This window comes from Saimiri boliviensis, chromosome 19, assembly GCF_048565385.1.
Source record: "Saimiri boliviensis isolate mSaiBol1 chromosome 19, mSaiBol1.pri, whole genome shotgun sequence".
Classification (NCBI taxonomy): Eukaryota; Metazoa; Chordata; class Mammalia; order Primates; family Cebidae; genus Saimiri; species Saimiri boliviensis.
The window spans coordinates 31,182,691-31,202,649 of NC_133467.1; the positions used below are offsets into that span (position 1 = coordinate 31,182,691).

At 41.8% G+C, this 19,959-nt stretch overlaps 1 pseudogene; it reads right to left on the minus strand.

The window, feature by feature from the left end:
• Positions 1 to 718: 718 nt before the first annotated feature.
• On the minus strand, positions 719 to 2,233 carry LOC120360190 (protein SET-like; annotated as a pseudogene).
• Between the last annotated feature and the right edge of the window lie 17,726 nt (positions 2,234 to 19,959).

Below are 19,959 nucleotides of genomic sequence, written 5' to 3' on the forward strand. Positions count from 1 at the left end.
TATATATAAAATTTTCATGGTAAAATGGGGTGTATTTTTTTCTAAGAAACAACTAGTAAGGCAAGAGACACTGAAAAGGGTCAGTGATCTCTCCCCAGTCTCTTGCAAGGGCTTTGAAGAGGTGAGGCTGGAGAATAATCAGCTCTATTCTTTTGTGAATTTCCAGGTACAGTCAAAGGTAGTTACTGGTAGCACTGGCCAGATCCTTAAACCAGATATACTCTGGACAACGTTGCCACTTCATTATTATTATTATTGTGGTATATACGTTTAGTTTTATTGTAACAAAGCAATTTGTATACTTTTGTTTAAAAGTGAGCATCTTCTTTCCAGTGAAACAAAACAAAAAAAAATTTAAAAATAAACAGAAACAAAATTACAACAGAGAAAGTAAATTCCAAATAAGATCCTACAGGTTCTGCTGATTGAGTGGCAGGGCTCAAATTATCATTAGGAGAGATTTTATTTCAAAAGTGTCATCTTAAATTGCAAGGATGTCTGTCAAACATCACAATTAAACATGCCAAAGGAGAAGCCATGTTGTCAAAATGGCCACTTAACCCACCCAAACATCTTATACCTACTCTTTGATGACTTTCTATAACCCCATTTTTAAAGGTTTTTTTTTTTCTTTTTTTAAATAAGAGAAAGTAGACAGATACATGTTGGTAACTGACTGTCCATATTCACTTAGTGACACACTGTACTCTCCGAGCCCAATATGCAGAGAAAGGAGGAAAGAAGCTAGAATTCTATGCACTGCTACAAAGGGGCCCGGCACTCTCCAGCTTCCAGGAGAGCTCTGTGGTTGATGATTCCATACAGTTTTTGTTCAGACAGGAAGGGGTAAAAACGAATTCCAAACAGAAAAGGGTAGAGACTCTTCCCTTTATATTATGCTCAAGGTATTTCCTCCCAAATAAGTTGGGAACCATGGTGTAGAGAGAAAAAGAGACCTCAAGTACAGGGCGACTGAGCACAAGAGGGGAAAAAAAGAAAAAGCACTGCAACTTGCTCCCAGGGACTGGAGAAAAACTTTTAAAAAGGTTGGAATCCATCAGTGTTCTGCTAATCACTTTCTCCTTCATCTTCCTCTCCTTCCTCCCCTTCATCATCATCTTCCTTTTTTTCACCTTCATCCTCATCCCCTTTTTCATCAATATCTTCTAATCCTTCCTCCTCTTCATCGCCGTCATCATCATTATCATCCTCATCCTATTCTTCTTCTTCATCATCACATCGGGAACCAAGCAGCACTGTTGCGGGTTTGGCCAAGTACCATCTGTGATGACCTCTCCTAATTCACAAGCACCTGCAACTGGCTTTATTCTGCCTTGGACTTGAATGCTTGGTGACATCCTTTCCAGATTTCCATTTGGTTTCAGTGGACTTTGAAGATGGGTCACCACTCTCATTTAGATGAAATTCTTTGGAGGGAACTTTATCTTCAAAGTAGGGATTTTCATCAAAATAAAAATCTATCCCTTCACCTGATTCAGTATCTTCAAATTTTGTCACTTCAACTCTGGTCAAATAATGCAGTGCGTCTTCGTCCTCCTCCACAGGCAGTGCAGACACTTGCGAGTAGTTGACAAATGTGACCCAAAAATGTGGAATTCGGGCCATCAGTGATCAATTCTGACCTCTTCTGAAAAAAAATGGTTGGCAGAGTTCGTCATATTTCTGTTTTACTTTCAAAATCTCCTCACCAGCTTGTTCATGAAGTCGGTTTCATTTCGTGCTTCATCAATGCAATTGCTTCTTGCTGATCTGTTCGGCCTGGTTGCGGTTGGCGTTGAGCTCCACTGTGGCCGCAGGCGCGGACTTGGTGCTTCTCGGAGTCGGGCGGTGGGTGCGGGGACCGGACCTGAGCGAAGGGAAGGCGAAGGCGGGGCGTGGGAAGGCGGCTTCCCCTCGCGCCACACGTTCGGGCGCTCGCTCGGTCCGGCCGCCTCCCCTCCTCGTTCGCTGGCTCTCCCCCGACTTGCTCGCTCGCGCGGGCTGCCCTCGAGCCCTGACAATGAGGGAGAGGCTGGGGCGGCGTGGGGGGCTCCGGCCAGGCTCCCGCTCTCGGTGTGGGAGGCGGCGGCGGGCGGCTGGGCTCCTTCACCCGCGCTCTGCGCTTCCTGCTCCCTGCTCGCTCTCCCCGAGCCGCCTCCTCCTCCACCTCCTCCTCACCGCGAGGGCCCAGGAGTTTGTAAATTGTGACATTTGCAGTATCTCGTTGAAACATACCAGATATTAATTTGGGTTTATTTTATAATTTTTAAAGATAGGGAATAATTAATGTAATGCAATATAACCATGGGCCTCAGAAATCAAAGAATAGATCATAAGGGAAATCAGAAAAATACTTTGAGATGAATAAAACTGAAGATGTTACATATCAAAAACTTAGGAGATGCAGGAAATCAATGCTTAGAGAAACTTTTATAGCTGTAAATGCCTAAATTTCAAAAGAAAGATTTCAAGTCAATAATCTAACCTTCTACCTTAAGAAACTACAGGCTGGTGTCAGTGGCTCATTCCTGTAACCCCAAATCTTTGAGAGGCTGAGGCAGGAGTATCACTTAAGCTCAGGAGTTCAAGACCAGCAACATAGTGAAACCTTGTTTCTACAAAAAACATTTTTTTTAATTAACCAGGTGTGGTGGCTTATGCCTGTAGTCCCAGCTACTTGAGTGGCTGAGGTGGGAGGATTGCTTGAACCTAAGCGATCAAGGCTGCAGTGAGCTGAGACTGTGCCACTGTAGTCCAGCCTGAGTGACAAGAGTGAGACCTGTTGAAGGAAGGAAAGAAAGAAGAAAGAAAGAAAGAGGAAGGAAGGAAGAAAATAAAAGAAACTATAAAAAGAAGAACAAACCAAGTTCATTAAGAGGAAGAAAATAATAAAGATAAAAGTGGAAAGAAATGAAAGTGAGAGTAGAAAAATAAGAGAAAAACAAATTTGAAGGTCGGTTATTTGAAAAGATCAACAAAACTGACAAACGTTTAGCTGGACTGATACGTGAAAAATGGAGAAGACTCAAATGACCAAAATCAGGAATTAAAGAGGGGATACTTCTGACCTTAAAGAAATAAAAACGATTATAAGAGTGATACTATCAACAATGGTACAGCGATAAATTAGACAAAATGAAAGAATTTCAAGAATCACACAAACTACCAAAACTGACTCAAGACAGATGTGATAGATTAGATAGATAGATAAAGGGAGGGCTCTTGCCTGCAATAGAATGCCAAATAGGGAGAAAAGTGCTGAAGTGAAGAAAGCTATTATTTTGCAAGTATCACAGTTAAGACAGGCTCCGGCAAAAATTATCAATAGATGCTAAATCTCAGAGGAAATTTTGACAAGGAGTAAGATGTTTGCATGGCCTTACACTGTATGCCAACATATAGCTATTAGTTTAAAAAAAAAAAAAAAAAAAAAAGGAGAGGAAAAAGAACTACACACTAGAGAAATCTGGCAATGTGTTGGCCAGGTGATCAAAATCAACGTCATCAATGAGAAGATGTTAAGGGTCTCTAGATGTGACACCCTGAGGGTACAACATCATTTGTGTAGTACCTAGACTGGAAATGGACAATGTGAATCTAATAGTAAGGAAATACCGAAAAACCCCTAGTGAGGAGTTTGCTATTAAAAAAGAGAGGGTGGAAGACTGCATTCTTCAAATATATTATTCATGTCATAAAGGAGAAAATATGGCTGTGGAAATGTTCCAGTTGAAGGATACTAAAGAGATACAACAATTAAATGCAATGTCTGATACTAGACTGGATCCTGACCTGGAGGGAAAATATTGAAGGACATTATTGGGTCAACTGACAAAATTTAAGTACAAACAGTAGATTAGTCAAAAATATTTTTATCAATGTAAAATTTACTTAAGTGATAACTAACCATACTGTAGTTGTGTAAGAAACTATCTTAATTCTTCACACTGAAGTATTTAGGATAAAGAGCCATGATACATGCAACCTACCCTATAATAGTTCAAATAGAGACAGAGAAAGGGAAAGAGAGCTAGTAGCTAATAATAAAGCAAAATGGGCAAACATTACAGAGAGGTATTCACAGCCACAGTGAACTTGTAACCCCTCCCTGCAGGATATTTATAAGGGTGTTCTTTGTACTATTATTCATAATATTTTTTTCTTGCAGCTCTTTTAAGTTTGACATTATTTTCAAATAAAACGTTAGAATAATGAAAGGTTTGCAATACTTGTTTCCCCTTGATGGTCCTTCAAGATGCTGAGGGTCTGTTCTGCATTTACCATGTCCTCGTCTTTCCTTGTATAGGCCACCCCTTTTATAGATCTGAGAGTTCTCAGAGTACATAATCATTTTCAATCTTGAATGCCTATTGAATCGCTTGAATTCCCATTGAATCATCTGCCAAAAGATGACAGTTTATTTTTCTGTTGATCCAATCCAGAAGAGGAGAATGCTTCCATGAATAACAAATAGGTGAGGACTATAAGTTCCTGTGGCTCTGCCGGGTTCTGCCCAATGTGTCTCTCCATTCTGGCTTCCAGGCTACAGGAGCAGAGTCTCTGTCAGTCGTGCTATTGTAATATTGGGGTTCAGGGGTTCAGAGTACCCTCAGCTCCCCTGAGATGACATGTCTCCAGGTTCTTGGTCTCCCGTCCTCACAAGAATGAGAGAGGGGACCATGGCACAGTGCACAGTAAATGCCAGACTCAAAAGTGTTTGTAGAAAGTGATTTATTTAGAGAGAGAGAGAGAAACAGGAGGAGAGAGAAACAGCTCACTCTCACAGAGTGAGAGAATCCAGAAAGATGGAATCCAGGAGAGGAAAGCAGCTTCCACACTGAGTGGAAGGGAATAGAGACAGAGATGGAGTTTAGGAGGGGAAGACAGGCTTCCACGAGAGAGTGTGGAAGGGGACTCCAGAGGGGAAATCCAGGAGAGAGAGAGACGGCTTCCATGAAGGGAGTGTTCGTGGAAGGGGACCCAAACATGGAGTCCGAAGGGCTGTGGAAGAAGGGGACTTTTAACCTGGGAGGAACCCCACCTTCTCTAAGACCCCTGGCAAATTAAAAGAGTTCCTTAGAACTTCCCCTGGAGTGATTGACTCTTAGTTTCTTCCCGTGTCTGTGAAATTCAGACATAAACTGTTAAATCTCCCGGATAGAGATGGGAGTGGGGCATGGCGCTGGGAAATTCTTGGTCTTAAAACTATGCCCCCTTGTGGACCCAGAAAGAGAACACCTTCCCTCACTGTGTCTGGGAGAGAGCAGGAACGCAGAGCAGAAAGGTCTCTTTAAAGCACAAGTTTAACAATGATAACATTTCCATGCTTACAACCTTTAAGGATAGGTTCTTTGGAGAGCCTACAGGGTTCTACTGGTCCTTATGTGGCTTGGTTTCTGTGGATTTCTCCTGTCTTATTTCTAGTTTGGCCCCTCCTTTGCACTGAATGCCACAACTTTTCTGATCTGCTAGCAATTCCCCGAATTTACTCAATGACTTCTCTGTAAAGCTTTTACACTTCACTTCCTGGAATCCCCTCCCCCTCCTCATTGGCCTAACAAACTCCCACTCATTTTGAGGACTCAAACCAATTGTTGCCTCTCCAGAGTTCAAGAACCACTTCTTAGGAATAGGATTATCTCCCTGGTGGATACATCATCTTTTCCCACCTTCTTTGTGATAGAAATGATTACTACAAAGAAGACGTGGAAATTGTCAGCAGGGAAGCCCAAAACATTTGCATTTCCTTTTTTTTTTTTTTAATCTTGGAGGAGCACAGGAAGGAAGTGGCCAGCCCAAGGCCTTCTGGCAAGTGACCAGCAGGGCTAAGGCTGGAAGTCAAATACACATTCTTCTTTTTTTGTTGATACTGTAAGATTTATTGCTGATGTAGAATAAGGAAACTGAGGCAAGTCTGAGAAAATGAGAAGCTAATTTATTCAGCTCCCGGGCAAGGTTCTGTGGTCCAGGAAGGGGCCAGAGAAGTTGCGCCCAGCTGTTTAGGTCATGGGGTTTTATGGGGAGAGAAAGCGATTGATTGGGTATTGGGGAAACAAAGCAAAGGCAATTTTATTGGCTGTCAGGAAGCAGGAATTACCTGAAACTAGTTGCCATTGGTAGGCAGGCAGGACTTTGGGTAAGTAGGCCTTGATTGGCTGTTGAGGAAACAAAGCGAAGGCAATCTTATTGGATATTAAGAAGCAGGAAATGCCTGGAGCTGTTGGTTATGAGTAGACGGGCCTTCCGGGGGCATACAGAGCAGCCTGCTCCTGGGCAGGGTCTGATGGGGCTTCTTTAAAAAATTTTTCTGCAGGGTTGATCAACAGCGGGCTGGGAGTTGAATGCATAATTTAGTGCTGAATGTGGGCTTGGGTCTGGTATGCGGAGGCAGGTGCTGGGAAGCCCTGCGGCAAGGCCCGATAAAGAGCTTGGGTGATGATGCAGTTATCAGGCATGGAGAGAGATGGATGTGTCCGTTTAACCCTCTGCGAGGCAGCCGGCCTTTCAGATACTCTGGTTATTCCCTGGCGTTTGACCCATTGTCCATCTTATGTTCATAATGGCCTTCTCGACTCTGTCAAACCCTAGACCACTCAATTTTGCAGGACCTTCTAGGGTGGCAATGTTGGAGTGCCTGTTGGCTCCTAGAAACAGCACTGGAATGACCATGTTTGGTTGGTCTCCAAGCTTATATCTAAAATACCCAAAACAACATTTCAAGCTTCCGGGAGGCTGCACGGTGTAAGGGAAGGAGCATGACCTTTGAAGCCAGACAGCCTTGAGTTTGAGTTCCATAACCATCATTTATGAGCTTTAGAACCTCAGGAAAAGTAAACTTTCTAAACCTCAGTTTCTGCGTGTGAAAAACACTGGATGATTTTAAAAATCAGGATTAAATGAGATAACCTTAATAAATCATTCCACATAAAGTCTGTCATACAGTAAGTGCTCAATAAATATTAGTTGCCTTGCTCTTTTCCAAACTGCTCCTTCCTCTCTTCTGAGCTCATAACTCTAATTTGAGTGAATTAAGACAAGATCTCTTAGCCTAAGTTTCCCCAAGTGTAAAATAAGAGGAATTGATTATATAATTCATATGACCCAGATGATGCCTTCTTTCTGTTTGCTTTTATCAATCTTCCCAATCAGGTCTGTGCATGAGCACAAAGGCTGCCCCTGGGTGTGACATGAACCACAGAGGTTTTGCTCTCAGAGGAAGTGGAGAGGGGTTGGGAGGTACCTGGGGGAAATGCAAATTTCATGACTAAACAGGACTTCCCTGGGTCTGCTGACTTCCAAGATGCTTCTGAGATAAATTTCAGAGATGATGTGAAGATGTGGAGCCAGTCCTACCCCCACCAAAGAAGGCCACAATCAGTATATTCATTCCGCAAACATTTTTAACACTTGTATGTCAGGCATTGTTAGACTGGGGAAACATGAAAGTAAATAGAGCATAATGAAACTCAATCAGGATATAGGTGCATTGCCTGAAACCCAAGAGATATAGTTTCTGGTCACGGCTTTCCAAAAACTAGCCATATGGTAAGTCCCTTAAAAGTTTTAGCCTCTAAATCTTAGCTTTTTGGTGGTGAAATGAAGGAGTTGAAAATATGACTTCTAAATTTGTTTGCTTTCCTTCAGGTTATACCTCTCTCAAAGTCAGCCCTGGGTTTTCAAATAGCCCCTGAAAATCTCCATGTGCATGAACCATAAATACTTCAACTGACCATATCCCAAGCCAATTAATAATCTTATACCCCTTGCTCGCAATTTTGCCCCAAAGTCAATGCCACCGCTTATATTTCTTTTCTTAGAGAATAGCACTGTCATCTACCAGCAAACTAAACTGGAATTTTAAAGGCCATAGTATATAGGCCACTCTTTTTCACAGCCGCCATTCAACTTAGTCACCAAACCCTGAAAAATCCACCTGTGAGATAACCCTCCCATGGACCTCCTTCTCTCCCACCTCATCACCACTTCTTCAGTTAAGACCCACGGTTTTTTCAAATCTGTTCCTAGCCTGTAGGTCTTAAATTGAGATCTTTCACCTCACACTAAGGCCAAAGTAATCTTTCTAAGGCAGAAATATAAACAGGTGACTCAGCTGCTTAAAACTTTTGGTGGCTCCCAGAAAAGGATGAATGGCTTTCCAAGAATGTGTTTAATTATTTGTGTGCAAAAAGGAGTTTTGATCAGGTGAAAAGGGAGACACTGCCTCCTATGGAAAGTCCTGGGTTGTGTATCCTTCCAGGAATGATAGAAAAACAGGTCAAAACAATGAGGAAGAGAAGAGAAGAGCAAATACTGAGTGTTCACAATATAGCAAATACCGTACTTCATACACATTGCTGTTTTAACACTTAAAAAGCTATCAGCTATCTTTGGTCACGTTTTCAAAAAATCAGACTCTGAGGTGGAGATTTTTGTATGAAAAGTGTACTGGGGAGTGCCCATGAAATAATCAATATCTGAGGGAGTGAGGGAAATAGGAGTGAGCAGAGGGAGAAGTTGAGCTGTGGATGCGGTTGCAACAAAGTCCTCAACAGACTCGGTGAGGAGCCCTGGAGCTGGAATAACCCTCAGGGCTGTTGCATATTGAGGCCAAAGGAGACTGGACTTTTTTAATCCTTTCACTAACCAGTTGACCCAGGTGTTTGATATGGGTTCCTCAGGGAAGGAACTGGATGAGGGCAGTTTCTGGGGAGGAACTCAGCAGAGAGCTGTCAGCCACCTATAATTCTCACATGGGGAATGACTGCTTTGATCTTGAGGGGGAGAGCTGAGCAGCACACATCACAGCATCCACTATGTGAGATAACTTGTAGTACATTATTTTATAGAAAAGAAACTGATTTTCACCAACACATGACTTATCCTAGGTCATACAAGTAATGAGTGAAATCCCTGTGGTTTTAATTCTTGTGAACATCTCTATACACACAAACTAGACAATCTAGAGGAAATGGATAAATTCCTGGAAACCCATAATCTCCTAAGATTGATCCAGGAAGAAATTGAAATTATAAACAGACCAACAATGAGTTGCAAAACTGAATAAGTAATTTTAAAAAAAATCTGCCAACCAAAAAATGCCCAGAACCAGACAGACTCACAGTGAAAATCTACTAGATATACAAAGAACAACTGGCACCAATCTTACTAAAGCTATTTCAAAAAATTGAGGAGGAGGGATTCTTCCTCGATTCATTCTATAAAGCCAGTATCATCCTGATATCAAAATATGGCAAGGGCATGACAAAAAAAGAAAACTACATGTCAGTATCCCTGATGAACATAGGTGTAAAAATCCTCAACAAAAGAATAGCAAACTGAATTTAGTAGCACATCAAAAAGACAATTTCTTAGGATTAAATGGGCTTTACTCCTGGGATGCAGACATGATTCAGCAAGCACAAATCAGTAAATGTGATTCACCACATAAATAGAATTAAAAACAAAAACCATACAATCATCTCAATAAACGCAGCAATAAAATTCAACATCTCCTCATTATGAAAACCCTCAACAAACTAGGCACTAAAGCAACATACCTCAAAATAAGAATAAAGCAACATAGATCAAAATAAGAATGATCTATGACAAACCCACAGCTAACATCTTATGGAACAGGCAAAAGTTGGAAGCATTCCCATAAGAATTGGAACAAGACACGGATGTCCACTCCCACCACCCGTATTCAATATAGTATTGGAAACCCTAGTCAGAGGCATCAGGTAAGAAAAAGAAATAAAACACATTCAAATAAGAAAAAAGAAAGTCAAATTATCTCTGTTCACTGACAACATGATCCTGTAAATAGAAAGCCCTAAAGATTTCTCCAAAAGACTCCTAGACCTGATAAAGAACCTCAGTAAAGCTTCAGGATACAAAATCAATACACAAAAATCAGTAGCATTTCTATACACCAATCACATACAAGCTGAGAACCAAATCAATAACTCAATCCCATTTACGATAGCCACAAAAAATAAAATACCGAAGAATACATTTGACTAATGAGGTGAAAGATCTCTATGAGGAGAGCTACAATACATGGATGACAGAAATAGATGAGACAGCAAATGGAAAAACATTCCATTCTCATGGACTGGAAGAGTCAGTATCATTTAAATGACCATACTTTCCAAATCCATCTATGAATTAACAGAATTCCCATTATATTAACATCATTTTTTTTTACAGGATTAAAAAGAAAGAATTCTAAAATTCAGATGGAACCAAAAAGAGCCTGGCTAGCTGAAGCAATCCTAAGCAAAAGATCAAAGGCAGAGGTACCACATCACCCAACTTCGAACTATACTACAAGTCCATAGTAATTCAAACAGCATGGTACTGGCACAAAAATGAACACATAGATCAATAGAACAGAACATGGAATCCAGAAATAAAGCCAAAAACCTACAACCAACTGATCTTTGACAACACTGACAAAAGTGAACAATGGGCCAAAGACACTCTATTCAATAAATGGTGCTGGGAAAATAGTCTAGTCATGTGCAGAAGAATGAAAGTGGACCCCTATCCTTCCTCATATACAAAAATTAACTCAAGATGAATTAAAGACTTAAATGTAAGACTTCAAACTATAGAAATCCTAAAAGAAAACTTAGGGAAAACTCTTCTGGAAATTGGTCTAGGCAAAGAATTTATGACTAAGATCTCAAACATAAATACAGCAAAAACAAAAATTGACAAATGGGACTTAATTAAACCAAAAAGCTCCTGCACAGCAAAAGAAAAAAAAAATCATTGGAGTAAATACAACCTACAGAATGGGAGAAAATATTTGCAAACTATGCATTCAACAAAGGACTAATATCCAGAATCTATAAGGCACTTAAGCAAATCAACAAGAAAGAAACAACCCCATTGTGTCAGTCTATTTTGCATTGCTATAAAAGAATGACTGAGACTGGGTAATTCCTAAAGAAAAGGAGTTTTTCGGCTCATAGTTCTGCAGGCTGTACAAACATGGCACCAGCATCTGGTGAGGCCTCAGGAAGCTTACAATCATAGTGCAAGGTGATGAGGAGCAGTCATGTCACATGGCAAGAGAGGGAGTGAGAGAGATATCATGTTATTTTACACAACCAGCTCTCTCATGAACTCATTACCATGGGGAGGACACCAAGCCATTCATGAGTGATCTGCCTCTATGACCCAAACACCTCCCACTAGGCTCCACCTCCATCACTGGGAATCACATTTCAACATGATATTTAGAAGGGACAAGCATGCATTTATATCAACCATTAAGAAGTGGGCAAAGGACATGAAAAGACACTTCTCAAAAGAAGACAACAAGTTGGCTAAAAAAAGTATGAAAAAGGCTCAGTATCACTAATTATCAGAGAAATGTAAATTAAAATCACAATGAAATACCATCTCACAACAGCTAGAATGGCTATTCTTAAAAAGTGAAAAAATAACAGATGTTAGCAAGGATGTGGAGAAGAGGGGACACTTATATACGGTTGGTGGGAATGTAAACTTGTTTAACCCCTATAGAAAACAGTATGGAAATTTCTCAAAGAACTTTTAGTTATTTTAGAATTACCATTTGATCTAGCAGTCCCACTACTGGGCATCTACCGAAAGGAAAAAAAAATAGTTTTATCAAAAAGACATTTTATCATGGAGGCAGATAGCTCATGAATGGCTTGGTGTCCTCCCCACAATAATGAATTCATGAGAGAGCTGGTTGTGTAAAACGATATGGCATCTCTCTCACTCCCTCTCTTGCCGTGTGACATGCCTGCTCCCTATCACCTTCCATACGATTGTACTCGTATGTTTATTGCAGCACTATTTACAATAGCAAAGTCATGGAATCAACTTAGGTGCCCATCGGCAGTGGTTGGATAAAGAAAATGTGGCATATGTACACCATGGAATATTATACAGCCATAAAAAGAATGAAATAATGTCCTCTGAAGCAATATGAATGCAGTTGGAGGTCCTTATTCTAAATAAACTAACACAAAAACAGAAAATCAATTATCACAGGTTCTCACTTGCAAGTGGGAGCTAAATAATGGGTACACACAGACATAAAGATGGAAACATTAGACAGACACTGGGGACTCTGAGAATGGGGAGCAAGGGATGGGGGCAAGGGTTGGAAACTACCTACTGGGTATTCTATTCACTATTTGAGTGATGGGTTTAATAGAAGTTCAAACTCCAGCATTACACAATATACTCATATAACAAATCTACACTTGTACCCTTGAATCCAAAATTTAAGAAAAAGAAACTTACTTGGCATAAAAATTTTATTAGCATAAGGTCAAACTTGAACCCTCAGATTCTTTGGGTGGCAGTATAAATTGTCCAAACATTAATCATTCAAGGAAGAACAGAGCTGGGCAATAGTGGAGCCAAATATCTAAGATCTCAAATAAAAAAGCCATGAGTCTGTCAGACGGTGGAAGTAAAGTAGGAGGTGGGACTTGACTCTGGAAGCAGGGCTCAGACACAGGACCAAGTTGAGGACTAGCTAAAACAGGGCTGGGGTGGAAGCAGTTTTCCATAAGACACACCCACCAGTGTGCCATGTCAGTTTGCCACTGCCATGGCAACACCCAGAAATTACTGCTCCTTTCCATGACAATAACCCGACAACCAGGAAGTTATCACCCTGTTTCTAGAAATTTCTGCATAAACTGCCCCTTAATTGCATATAATTAAAAGTGGGTACAAATGTGAGTGCATAACTGCCTCTGACCTGCTACTCTGAGCACACAACCTATGGGGTAGCCTTGCTCTGCAGGGGACAGTGTATGTGCTGCTGCCGTACACTGTCACTTCATAAAAGTTGCTGTTTAACACCATCGGCTCACCCTTGAATTCTTTCCTGGGCAAAGCCAAGAGCCCTCCTGGGCTAAGCCCCAGTTTTGAATCTCACTCGTCCTGCCTCAGAAATATCAGGGCCCGTGGAGCCTCAATGTATAACTCAGGATAAGGAGAGCAGAATCATGCTTATGGTAGACCCCAGATGAGTCTGTCTGTTGACTTGGGCCACTGGCAAGAAATCGCCCAAGAGTTAGACAGCTCAAAGGGTGGAAAGGAGTGGGAAAAAGGGAAGAGGAGAAAGAGAGAGCCCCAGGGCAAAACTGGGGCAGTTCCTGAGAAGATGGGAAAGACTAAAGGAACTCAAGAGTCAAAAATCCTTAATGATAAGTAGATTAGGATATGGGGCAAGAGCTTAGAAAGAATGTCATAAAAGGAGGATATAGAATCACCACTATTCCCTTTCCCTGGTCTCTCCTTATCTGGCCTTCTTGCCCCTAGATATAAAGGGTTGATAACGGCTTTACTAAATAGCATGTATCTTGGGCCAGTGTGGTAAGAGGCAGTAGAGATTATATCCAAGTGCTGCATCTGCTGTTTATTTACTGGATGACCTCAAGCAAGTTATTTAACTCTCTAAGCTTCAGTTTCCTCATCTGTGAATTACCTGTGAACAATAGTAAGGTTAAGCTTGCTGCTGAGCTCATGGGAATGTTTGGCTATACTGCTGTAGAATTCTCATATTCTTATAGTCCCATGACATACCAAGCCCCTGTTGGCAAGCCTAATTAAGGACTCATGTTCTTAAAATAGATTCTTGTATTTTTTTTTTTTTTTTTGAGACGGAGTTTCGCTCTTGTTACCCAGGCTGGAGTGCAATGGCGCGATCTCGGCTCACCGCAACCTCCGCTTCCTGGGTTCAGGCAATTCTCCTGCCTCAGCCTCCTGAGTAGCTGGGATTACAGGCACGAGCCACCATGCCCAGCTAATTTTTTGTATTTTTAGTAGAGACGGGGTTTCACCATGTTGACCAGGATGGTCTCGATCTCTCGACCTCGTGATCCATCCGCCTTGGCCTCCCAAAGTGCTGGGATTACAGGCTTGAGCCACCGCGCCCGGTTAGATTCTTGTATTTTAAGGAGTTCAGTAAACAATATAGGAAACGAATGGCAATTGTTTCTGTTTCTCCAAGCCCTCTGTTCCGGAGAAGAGTTTTCCTGTGGAGTGGGAGTCTTCCCCCAGGAGAAATAGCAGATGTTCTGAGCTGCAGGGTCAATGTCTCTACAGAAACTTCTGCTGGAGGAAAATCCAGGAAGGGCAGCTGGGTCTCAGAATGCTATCTGAGCATGCAGGACAATATTGCGGTCAGTTGAGGCCTAGACAAGACCAGAGCTCATTTAAAAATAGTCTTTATCCAGGTTCTGCCATCAGAACTGGCACCATGAGCCATCCTTCTTAAAGACAATACAACAGAAAACGAGGCTTCCTCTTCACTGACTTATTCACACCTAGGAAAATTTCATAAGATAAAACATACTCTTTGTTATTTTAATTCTATTATCTTGCTCAACAAAGCAAAGTGTAGAAACAATAACACTAAAGAAGGAAGTATCTATCTCTGAGTATGATCTTTACTTCTTTTAATCCATAGAACGCTTTTTAAAATTTGACATTTTAAACAATCTCATGATCTTCAGTTCTTTTTTCAAAGTGAGATAATGAACACAATGTTCTTTAAGAAATTATTCATAAACTAGGCAACATGAGTCATTTTAATGTATTATGTTAAATTAAAAAAATTACAAAAGTTTGTGCAACCCAGTGACTATAGTTACAAATGTGCCTCTGGAATGAGTAGCCCACTGAGGCAAGAAAAAAACTTCCCTTAAGCTACTGCTTAGTAAGGGGCACTGCTTCCGTGGTCTCTATCCCAGGCACCAGCATCTTGACTGTAGCATTTAAGATTAGCCTATCCGATGTTTACTTATGATGATACCCAGAGGCATTTTTTACTTGACATTTTATAATACAGCAAAAAGATAATTTGAAGTGACCAAACCCACCATACAGAATGAGAACTTTGGAGGTTTTTTATACAATGAAAATAAATAATAGGCCAGGCATTGTGGCTCACTCCTGTAATTGCAGCACTTTGGGAGGCCAAGGAGGGCAGATCATGAGGTCAGGAGATCGAGACCATCCTGGCTAACATGGTGAAACCCCCATCTCTACTAAAAATACAAAAAATCAGCTGGGCATGGTGATGTGCACCTGTAGTCCTGGCTACTCAGGAGGCTGAGGCAGGAGAATCGACTGAACCCGGGAGGCAGAGGTTGCAGTGAGCCAAAATCACACCACTGTACTCCAGCCTGGGTGACAGAGCGAGACTCTGTCTCAAAAAATAAAATAACACAAAAATAAATAAACACTAACTGCATTTACTGTACTATGTGATTTTGGTATTGTCTTCCAATCGCTCCAGACGTGGGTTTTGTGAAACTGCATCAGGTGTGGCTAAGGGTTCAGTTCACATTTTCATTCTGTTTCACATTTTCTGTTCTGATTCATAGTTTACATATATAACTCTTCTTGTTAAATAGTGTACACTGATATTTTCTTTATGAAATGTGATAGTCTATGCTGAGAAATTTCAATTCTTTTATGACAGGGCTTTAAAACACTTATTACATCAAATCCATCTCTCTGTCTTCAATTGCCAAAAGGTCTGAATGGTCCATATATGCTTTTCTCCCTAATTTATGTTGCAAAGTTATTGTTGCTTCCAATAGAGATACCCAGGAATGTCATCCATTTGTGGGGTGCCCGAAGCATTCTGTTCCATGTCTCTGAGGAGTGCTGTGGATCTTGACCACACAGCAGAACTTCCTGTACATCCCAGGCTGCAGCTTTATGAGGTTTGTCATTTAATTAATCATGACCGCCTTCAAGAAACAATAAAAAGTTATAGACACCAAATGCAAAATGGTCTTCACATGCCAGGCACTGCAGTGAACGTCTTACTTGCATTTACGCCATTTACCTTTCCCTACAACCCTATGAGATTGTTCCTCATCTTAACTCTGTTACTGTTGAGGAAAGCGTGGCTTAGAGAGATTAAATAACTTGCCTAAGGTGGCATGATTTATAAATAACAGAATGAGGACATGGGCCCAGGACTGACCATGGAGCCAGAGTTCTGAATCAGTCTACTGCCTTATAAAGAAACATCTGGAAAATTGCAAACTTGAAAGCAGTCGTGACAGGGTTAGAAAACGATGACAGATTTTCCTTTCTTTCTTCTTTTTTTTTTTTCTTTCTTTCTTTTTTTTTTTTTTTAAGAGACAGGGTCTCACTATGTCACCCAGGCTGGAGTGCGTGGTTCAAACACAGATCACTGCAATCTTGAACTTCTGGGCTGAAGCAATCCTCTCTACTTAGCATCCTAAGTAGCTGGGACTATAGGCATAGGCCACCATGCTTGACCAATTAAAAAAATATTTTTTTGTAGAGCTGGGATCTCATTATATTGCCCAGGCTGGACTTAAACTCTTGGCCTCAAGTGATCCTCCTGCCTTGGCCTCCCAAAGCATTAGGATTACAGGTGTAAGACACTGTACCTGGATCACATTTAATTTTCTTTCTTTTATAAACTTTTTTTAGTGTTATTTTACATTCGTGATTTTTAAAAGAGGGGATGAATATTAGGGATCTTCAGAGAAACAGAATCAACAAGATTTATATATATATCTGCATTTCCTGTACTGTGTGATTTTAGTATTGTGTATATATATAAAGATTTTTTATAATCTATAAATTATAATAAACATATAAAAGAGTTTTAAATATATGTATATATGTGTACATATATATATTCATATATATATATATATTTATTATGAGGAATTGGCTCATGTGATTATGGAGACTGAGAAGTTTCACGACCTGCCGTCTGCAAGCTGGAGATCCAGGAAAGCCAGTAGTGTAATTCCAGTTGGGGTCTGAAGGCCTGACAACTGGGGGACCTGACGGTGTGAATCCCACTACAAGGATCAATGGGCAGGCGGGAAGCGAATGGGACAAACCCGTCCTTCTTCCTTTGTGTTCTAGTCAGGCCCTCAATGAATTGGATGATGCCCACCACATTGAGGAGGGCAATCTACTTTCCTGAGTCCACGATTCAAATGCTAGTCTCATCCAGAAAACCCTCACAGACACATTCAGAAATCACATTTTATCTGGGCACTGCATAATGCCCATCTAGTTGACACGTAAAAATTAACCACTGGAGGAATGTTTAAAAAGGCCACAATTCCTAAATATTTTTCTCTTAACTAGCAGTGTTAGCTGATAAAGTCATAAAGTGGTTGACAATTAGATTTGTTACTCCTTGTAGGTATGAATATATCATTAAAGGATGTTTTAATATATCATTAAAGGATATTTTAAACCAATGGAATGGTTTTCTTGTGGTCAGTGCTGGGGCAGACAGGTATATGGAGAAGAGGCAGGTGGATGGAGAGGCAGGTGCATTGGGCTTCCCACCACTGGGTTTCATCTGGAGTTACTCTCCAAAATTCATCTCTCTCTCCAGTGGTCCCAGCTAGATTTCTTCACTGAAGATTTCTACCCTACAGCTAGCTTTTCCAAGCAGCTCAAGTGTCCTAGCTCTACCCTCTTTCCTGGATTCACTTCAGACCAGCTCACCTCATTGGTGTGACAGTGCAGGAATCCCTGCTCTGGACTGCATAAATGGCCCATGAATATCTCAGATGGTCATTAAATGACTTCATGGAGCACACAGCCCCCATTTCCCCAGCTGTCTCTGTTTCTCAGGGAAGTGACTGGTTATTTAAGGACCAGGACTATTCAGAGAGACGGGAATGAATTCCACTTCTGATAAGTGGTTATGCAGGGCTTCCAGAGTACTTTGCAAATTATTCTCATATCTACCACTTTGTCTGAGAAGGTTTATGGGATGCAGTTTTTGGAGCACAGAAAAAAATCTGAGGGTGGTGACTCAGTAGTCACTGTCACCAGTTCCTGAACCCTATTCCTTCCTAGAAGGTGTAGAGTGTGGCATGGGCATTTCCCTTTCTTTAACAACTTATGCCAGTAAAAAGCAGACTAGCAAATTACATGGAGGTAGCATGAGGTCATTTGAAGGGTAGCAGGAAGTACCCCAGTCCTACCAAGAATGCTTCTAAAAGTGCTGTGGAGAGAGCCTATGAAGCAGTGACTCTCTCGGTCAGTCACCCTTTAAGGGACATGAAGAATTCAGAGTCAGTTCAGCGCAGGCCCGAGGAAGGGAGGGGTTCCCACATATCGTGTCTGGGGTCTGGAAGGATGGAGGAGCACCAGTGGAATTGACAGCAGTTTGGAGAGGAAGTCCTCAGATGGCAAAGACCCTCAGATGTCTCTCCACTTTCTGAAGCAGGTCTGAAATCCTGGAGGAGGTGCCGGTGCGAGAAAGCTGGTGAGGGCCTTGCAGTGGGCAATCCGAGCACCACACTCAGGATAAAGGGCAGCAGGCACTGTCAGTGAGATCTTCAGCTCCCCTCCCTGGCCTGGTCACTCAGCCCATCCATCTGTCCAGGGAGCTAATGGCAGGCATGAACACTGAGCATGAAGGAGCTGGGTAGGACCTGGGCTTGGATCTGGGCTAGAGCCACTTCAAAGCCCAATTTTCTCTCCACTCTCCCCTCAACCCTGGCAGCCATAGCCCCACAACAGGGCTGTCTGGTTGACTAGTCTGCTCAGCCTCCATATCAGCCATCTGCCCTGTAAGCTTCCTCATCTCACCCAGCAGGGTGGACCCCAGGGTGTTTTTTCCCAGTGCTTTCCCCAGGTCGGTTTTAGATTCTTCAATCAGGTCTCTTAGGAGAGGTTTCAGAGTTTGGGGGAATTCTGTATTTTCATTTTGGTCTTGCAGGGGTTTTTTGTTTTTTGTTTGTTTGTTTGTTTCAGCTTATCCAGATCAATGTGCTCATCATGAGCTCCATGTGGCCAGGTGATCTGGCCTTAGTGGCGCTTCTCTGTGGGGTCAGCTCATGCTATAGGGGAACTCCAGTCAGAGGCTGTGATGATGATGAGCATTGGCTGGGAAGCCAAGATGCTCAGGTGCAGTCCAGCCCAGACACTGTCGGGCAGGTGACTTTGGCACCCCTAGCCATAGTGTCGAGAGAGAGTGGCGAGTCTTAGGGACACATTTAACAGTTTAAGAGGTAGGAGATGGCTTTGTTGCATAACCCACATGAGGGTGTTTGGGGCAGGCTATTTTCCACAGAAATATAGTCCTCCTCACTCTCAGGTTGGGGCTCTGCATTGCCAATGGGAAGGAAGTGATGCTGAGCCACAGACACAGGAGGTTGGGATGGGAAATAGCGCTCCCCAGGATTCTCCTACTGCCCACACTGTGGCCTGTGCCAGAAGGAGTGTTTCATGGATAATGAACTATTGGGCAACATGAGCCTGAAGACTGGCTGGTTAAGGTTCTTGCTTAGTATAATCCAAGTGGTATGGTGAATGGACAGAGGACAGACTCTGGAGTTGGATAATTCAGGGTTTGACTCCAACTCTTGCATTTTTTTTTTTTTAATTGGGCTCTGAGCCATTGAGCAAGTTATTTAGCAGCACTGTACTTCAATGTGTAAAATGGGGATAATTATTCCTGCTTCTTACTGCTACAAAGACTAAATAAATAACACATGTGGAAACATCAGGCATCCAGGTAGTTCAACTGGCAAGATTTCCTTCCTCCTTACCCTCTTGAGTATTCATGATGATAAATACCAGGAAAAAGGAAAGAGCTCTTGACCAGAGTCAGGATTTCCAAGCTTGGTCCAGACTCTGCCTTACAATGCCACCAGCTCCTCCGTAGGCCTGTCAGGAGGATCAAATAAGGTCATGAAGGTGAAGGCTTTTGAAAATGGCTTTATAACAAGGCACTATCATCTGTGGTCTGTTGACATCTGCTCTTGATAGCTGAAGGAAGCAGCTTGGTATATCAGATGTACTAACTGCAGATCTCTGGTTAGTTATATTGCCTCTCAGGTCCTGTATTAGTTTCCTGTGGCTATTGCAATAAATTACCACAAACTTGTTGACTTAAAACAACAGAAATTCATTCTCCCACCATTCTGG